This window comes from Arachis ipaensis, chromosome B07, assembly GCF_000816755.2.
Source record: "Arachis ipaensis cultivar K30076 chromosome B07, Araip1.1, whole genome shotgun sequence".
Lineage (NCBI taxonomy): Eukaryota > Viridiplantae > Streptophyta > Magnoliopsida > Fabales > Fabaceae > Arachis > Arachis ipaensis.
In genome coordinates this window covers 19759591-19766873 of record NC_029791.2, presented here as the reverse complement: position 1 = coordinate 19766873, position 7283 = coordinate 19759591, and the positions used below count along the sequence as shown (strand labels likewise).

At 39.3% G+C, this 7283-nt stretch overlaps 1 long non-coding RNA gene across 1 annotated transcript in view; it reads left to right on the top strand.

The window, feature by feature from the left end:
• The window catches only part of LOC110264503, a 33287-nt gene extending 31898 nt beyond the window's left edge, over positions 1 to 1389 (top strand). Inside the window, exon 3 of the long non-coding RNA XR_002350680.1 lies at positions 795 to 1389. This is a non-coding gene — a long non-coding RNA (uncharacterized LOC110264503). The remainder of the gene's footprint in view (positions 1 to 794) is intronic.

The following is a 7283-nucleotide window of genomic DNA, read 5'->3' as shown; positions in this document are numbered from 1 at the left end:
TTCTACCTTAGATTGAATGAGTATCTCTTGGATCTCTTAATAAGAATCTTCGTGGTATAAGCTAGATTGATAGCGGCATTCATGAGAGTCTAGAAAGTCTAAACCTTGTCTGTGGTATTCCGAGTAGGACTCTGGGATTGAATGACTGTGACGAACTTCAAACTTGCGATTGCTGGGCGCAGTGATAGACGCAAAAGGAGGGTGAATCCTATTCCAGCATGATCGAGAACCTCAGATGATTAGCCGTGCTGTGACAGAGCATTTGGACCATTTTCACAAGAGGATGGGACGCAGCCATTGACAACGGTGATGCCTCCAGATGATTAGCCATGCAGTGACAGCGCATCGGACCATTTTCCAGAGAGGATCAAAAGTAGCCATTGACAATGGTGATGTCCTTACATAAAGCCAGCCATGGAAAGGAGTAGGATTGATTGGATGAAGACAGCAGGAAAGCAGAGGTTCAGAGGAACGAAAGCATCTCTATGCGCTTATCTGAAATTCTCACCAATGATTTACATAAGTATTTCTATCCTTATTTTATTATTTATTTTCGAAAACTCCATAACTATTTTATATCCGCCTGACTGAGATCTACAAGGTGACCATAGCTTACTTCATACCAACAATCTCCGTGGGATCGACCCTTACTCACGTAAAGTTTATTACTTGGACGACCCAGTGCACTTGCTGGTTAGTTGTATCGAAGTTGTGAATAACAAACGATTTATTAAGACGTGCGTACATAGTTTTTGGCGCCATTGCCTGAGATCACAATTTTGTGCACCATCAAGCCTTGATAGAAGTTTTGGAGTTTGACCCAGTCACTAAACATGTCAGGTGGACATCTTTTCATTAATGCCTTGTATCTTTCCCAGGCTTCATACAGTGACTCCCCTTCCATTTGCCTAAAAGTTTGGACCTCTGTCTTCAACTTGATGATCTTTTGAGGTGGGTAAAACTTGGCTAAAAATCTTCCCACTATATAATTCCAATTGTTGATGCTTTCCTTGGGGAATGACTCTAACCATTGAGTGGCCTTATCCCTCAAAGAGGATGGAAATAGCAACAGCTTGTAGATGTCCGGATGCACTCCATTTGTCTTCACTGTATCACATATCCTCAGAAAAATAGACAAGTGTTAATTTGGGTCTTCAAGAGGTCCCCCTCCATAAGAGCAATTGTTTTGTACCAAAGTGATGAGTTGGGGTTTCAACTCAAAGTTGTTGGCATGGACATTTGGGGTGACTATGCTGCTTCCACAATGCCTTGGATCAGGAATGGTGTATGAGGCCAACACCCTTCTAGGTGGTCCATTATTGTTAGCAACCCCCTCAGCAGGGTTATGTGAGTTGCCCTCCATGACTTGGTCTTCCCCTTCTGAATCCTCTTCACCAATTATCCCTTTTTCCCTTGCTTCTCTTCTTAACCTTCGGAGGGTTCTCTCGTCTTCAGGATCAAATCTCCTTGCCTTTGACATACTGACGATCAGAATTTTTGCCAGTAAAGAATATCATAAAAACAGTCGCATTGTAGATATAGTTTCTAAACCAACAAAAATCCCTTTCGTGCAAACGTTTTGGTTGTCACAAGTAACAAACCCCTTAAAAATTTATAACCGAAGTATTCAAACCTCGGGTCGTCTTCTCAAGGAACTGCAAGGAATTATGTTCTTATTATTGGCTATGGAGATTGCAAATTGGGGTTTCGAGAATGGGGAACAAGTAATTTAATGGCGAGTAAATTAAATGGCAATTGAAATAAATAAATGACTGTAAAGCAAACTTTTTGCAAGGTATGAGAAATTGGAAGTCCAGACTTAGTTATCCTTATCAATAACAATGAAAGTTGAATCTTAATTCCACTTAGTTAACCTTTACTAAAGTAAAGGAAAGTCAAGGGACTAATTAGTTTGATCTTCGAATCCTATTTATTTCCTAAGAAAAGATTGGGATTATTGAAGTTCAATTCAATTGGCAAGATAACAGTTATCAATTATGCTGTTGAATTGGATAACTCCTGAGTTACTGATTTCTTAACCAAAACCAATAGGGGAAAAGTAAATCTACTGGAATAAAGATTTCTTCAGAGTAAAAGCAATAATAGCATAAATGAGAGAAAGCAATATTAAACTGGAATACCTCAAATAACATTAATTCAAATAATCTAGAACATAGAAGAATTCATAAATCAAATTGCAAAAGTAAATAATCAACTAAAGTAAAGGAACATTAAACCTGGGATTGAGAGTCACTCCTAAAACTAAGAGAAGTCCTAAATCCTAAGAGAGAGAGAGGGGAAAACCTCTCTCAAAACTAAATCTAAATCATGGAAAGTAAAAATTGGCGAACTCTCCCAGAATGGATGCATTCCCTCACTTCATAACCTCTGATCTATGCCTTTTGGACTTGGATTTGGGCCAAAAAGGGCTTCAGAAATCGCTGGGAGCGTTTTCTGCAATTTTTGGTGCGTGGCCTCTGTCACGCGTCCGCGTGGGTCACGCGGTTGCGTCATTCGGAGCTTTTCCTTGCCACGCGATCGCGTCAGTCATGCAGCCGCGTCAGTCATGCGGCCGCGTCACTACTGATTCACGCTTGGCACGCGATCGCGTCGTCCATGCGATCGCGTGGATGCCAGTTTCTTCAGAACTCCGTTTTGTGCTTTCCTTCCATTTTTGTATGTTTTCTTTCCATTCTTTGAGTCATTCCTGCCTTAGAAGATCTGAAACTACTCAACACACTAATCACGACATCGAATGGAAATAAAGGTAATTAAAATAATTAATTTTAAAGCATAGGAAACATGTTTTTCACATACATCACATAATAAGGAAGGGAAAGTAAAACCATGCAATTAACATGAATAAGTGGGTGAAGGATTGAATAAATCACTCAAACTAAGCACAAAATATATCATAAAATATGGGTTTATCAACCTCCCCACACTTAAACAATAGCATGTCCTCATGCTAAATCCAAGGTAATAAGTAAGGTTAAAGTGATGGAATGTCATGCAATACAATCTAATCTAAATGCAACTACCTAAATGCAACATGCAATTCTAATTTATTCACTCATATATAAAGCTTACAGGTAGTTAAATTAATTCACATTCTCAAGGAGTCATATATGTATATATAGCCAAGCCTTAGATAATCAATAAGCACTTTTACAATTGAGATGGGAGAAAAAGCATTTTGTGAACTTGCAAGACAATTAGATAATTCAAACAGAGATAAATGTTAATGAGCTATTGAACCCTCATTGGATTTGTGTTTACTCTCTAGTCACTCAGTGTTTATTGGGTTAATCACTCTATTCCTCTTTTTATTCTTCCTTTCTATAATTTTGTTCTTCATCTAACCAATCAATAATTATAGAATACAGTCATACCAAAAATCATGAGGTCTTTAATTAAGGTTGTAATGGGGCCAAGGTAAAGGTAGGGATATATGTATAAGGCTAAGTGAGCTAATAAGTGAATCCTTAATTAGACTAAGATCTCACCTAACATACATACTTAGTAAAACAAAACTTCTTTACCTATTTTTCCATATTTTTCCACTTGATGTTACATGCTCATGTTTCAATTTTTATTTTTATCCCATGTGCATTGCTTTTATTTTGCATTTGGGGAATTCTTTTGTATCCCCTTTATTAAATACTGAAAAATAACCTTTTTTTTAATACACATGGTAATTTAATCACTTTGATTTCTCATGAGCATGCTTCCCAAAATTTCTTATTTTGAGTTATTTTTATTCTTTTCAACTCTTCTACCTTTTGTTTTTATTATCCATGTTCCCAATAGGTTTCCCACATTTTAAACTATTCATAATTTTCTATCTTAAGCTAGCCAAGGATTCAACTTGGGATTTTATTTTGTTTTTCTGCTTAAGGCTAGTAGTGTGGCTAATAGAATAAAAAGGGATTTAAAGGCTCAAGGGGCTAACAAGGGTGATGTGAAAGGTAGGTTATTTTTGGGATAAGTGAGCTAAAATCAAATAATGGCCTCAATCACTCTTTTGGTATGTATCTATATTCTATATTCTATATTCTATAATTGGACATATAGATTAAAGCAAAGTAAAGAACATCAGAATATAAAAGAAGGGCGGAACACACAGGAATAAAAATCATGGTTTAAATGTGACCATACAATTAAGCTCAAAACTCACAGGCTATGTGTTCTCTAGCTCAAAAATCATTTATCAATTATGTATGTCATGCAGGTTTAGTTAAAAATTCTCATTATTCTCAATATAAAACTTATATTGAATGGCTTTAAAGTTCTAGTGTTTCTCCTTGATGAAGTGTTGTTAACTAACATGTAATGCTATATATACAAGGTGTGGGTTGTTTTGATTCTGTTAAAGTCTCTAGTTTACTTCCTTTTTCTTTTAAATTTTAACTAAGCTATCTTATGCTAAAAAGGGTAAACTATACTAATCAATCCACAATTTTTATAACTAACAAGTTAGAATTGCAACTAAGTGGCTAAAATATGAACTAAAAATGCAAAGTGTAGGAATAGAGTAAAAATACATAAACAGTAGCAATGTATAAATACTCAGAAAATAAAAATAAAAATAGAAATAAAAATAAAGAGAGAAATACATAAAAATAGCCAAAATAAAAGAAAAAGAATCTGTAGTGGTTCACCAAAGTAATACGCCAGAGATGGTGACCTTCCCACACTTAAAATGAAGCATTGTCCCTGATGCTCACTCAAGCAGAGTGTGAAGGCGTGTCATCACTGGAGGGGATGGTAGCTGGTGTCTCTGTGGAGGCTGGCTGGGGGTCTGGCTGCTGTAGAGGAGGTGCTGACTGGATAGGGATATCAGGATCTGCAGCCTCAATCTGATGTGGAACCTCTGCCTGTGGGGCAGCCTGCTCTGTGTCTGCCTGCTCTGCCTTTCCCTGGGGATGGGTCTCTACCTCGGGCACATCCGCCTCCTCCTCAGATGCCTCAGATGGTGTGTCAGGCTCGAAGGGGATGTCGCCGGATTGTATCGTCAGCTTCAGGAGCTCATAGCGTCGCTTGTTGCGACGCTCCATCTGGTCAAGTCGTCGAAACAAGCGGTGCACCAGATGATAGACAGACTCTGTGGCAGGTGGAGGTGCAGTGGTGGTGGCAGGGGTGGATGGTGCAGTAGTGGAGGAAGAGGGACCGGCAGATGGTGTAGCTGTATCATCAGCAGTGGTAGTCAGGAATGGAGGTCTGTAGCCCAAGGCCAGAAAGTTCCTGCTGTGCGGGATAAGCTTCTTGCACTCTGCAGCAGGTGGCCTCTCATCAGCATCTTCCCATGGCACGTTAGCTCGACGACCCAACTGTGTAACCAGATAGGGAAAGGGAAGAGTGCCTCGGACGTGGACCCTGGTCATATAGTGCCGGATAAAGCGTGGCAGGTACAGGTCCTTGCCCTCCATCACACACCAAAGGAGGGTGATCATAGCGGCTGGTATCTCAGTCTCGTGAGTACTCGGCATAATGTAGTTGCTGAATATCTAATGCCATAGCCGAGCCTCATCGTTCAGGTAAATCCGCTTGATCCCTTTGGGCATGGTGGTGTTCTGACCCATGATTCAAGGAACTGACGGGTCAAGGGCAATCCGGGCCTTGACTGCATCCCAGTCAAATCGCATATAGCGAATATCCTCCTCAACTTTCTGATAGCCATCTGTCTGATCAGTCTTAGGCAGAAGTTTCAGAACCTCTTCTATTGCCTCCTCAGTAACCAGAATCTGCTTCCCTCTGAGGTTCACTGCATCTAGGAAAGTTTTGAAGTAGTTGCAGTAGAATTCCCTAACCCAAGATGCATTAACCTCAGTCAGAGGTCTCTCCAGAAAGAACCAGCCTCTTTGTTTGATCTTATCAGAGGTATATTGCTGGAGTTCTACTGGGATCTTCAAAGTCCGCTCCAGGTATAGGTTCCTGGAGTTTGCAAACACCGTATACTTCAGCTCACAGTATCGGTTTGCAAACTTTACTGGGTCATTGGCGGGAAGTAGCTGGTCGGCCTTCTCCTGCGGGGTAAAGGCTTTCTCCCGCAAGGAGGCATCATGCATGAGGTCAATAATAGACATGGAGGCTTCTCCTCTTTTCTTTTTGCCAGTAGTGGCCTTGCCTTTTCCCCTTCTCTAGGAATCTGACATCCTGAAAAATAGAAAACCAGGATATAATAAAATTAGGAAAGCAAATAGGCAAATAATCAAAGAAAATACAAAGTGGCAAAGGAGCAAGAGGATAATGAATATGAGTTAAGTAAAATGTGCATTTAGGATTGTAAATGAGTGAAAAGTCTGAAAAGAAGAAATCACAATCCAAAATGTAATTGAATGCAAGTTAAATAGAAAAATTAACATCATGCCTTGGTTAGAATGTTAAAAGAAAGTGAAAGAAAAGCAAACAAAAGAAGTTTTGAAAAAGTTAGGTTGGTTAGAGTTAAAATTAGTGAGTTAGTGAAAAATGGGTTAAAGTAAAAGGCATAAGGAAAATAGTCCAAGTAACAAGCAATCACAGGTAGAAGTTATAGGTAACTCATATTCAAACAAGTAAAACAGTTTGATGATGATTCAAATAGAAATAAAGAAAGCAAAAATAGGAATCAAACATCAAAATTGTAGTTTGAGAACCAGGAAATCAAAGAGGATAAGAAAGCCTGCCTTGGCATGCATGGAATGGTTTGGTTAAAGCAGTGGAGAACATAGTTTAAAATTCCAAAACCAAAACATGAATGAAAGTCAAAAACAGTTTACAGAAATTTGGGCAGCATTCTGGCTAAAATTGGATTTTCCCGAAAAATAAACAGCAACCAAACAGTTCATATGAATTAAAAAAAATCAAGCTGCAGTTACATATAATGAATATAAGCATGAAAATTCAGTGTAAAGAGCAGCAATATACAAGAAATATAGCATATGAACAAGATCACACCAACAGCAGATTTGCAAATTTGATAAAATAGAAACATGAACAGTGCAAGTAAACAGACCTAAATCCACTAACCACATCCTAGGCTACCTAACAACCTAAAATCCACTACAACATGCATATCTAACTAGCCTAAAAATCAACATAAACAGAAAAATAAGAATAAACTACGAACGGATAAAAGGGATTACGTGTTGCGGAACCTGGTAGGCGTAAGAAGGGGGTTGGGGTAGAGAGGTGGCTGGGGGGGTGGAAGTGGCGTTCGGCGCGGCGGCTGGCGGTGGTGGTGCGGTGGGGTTGCGGTTCAGAGGCAGGGAGGGGAGAAGAGGGGGTGGTTAATGGGGTAAGAA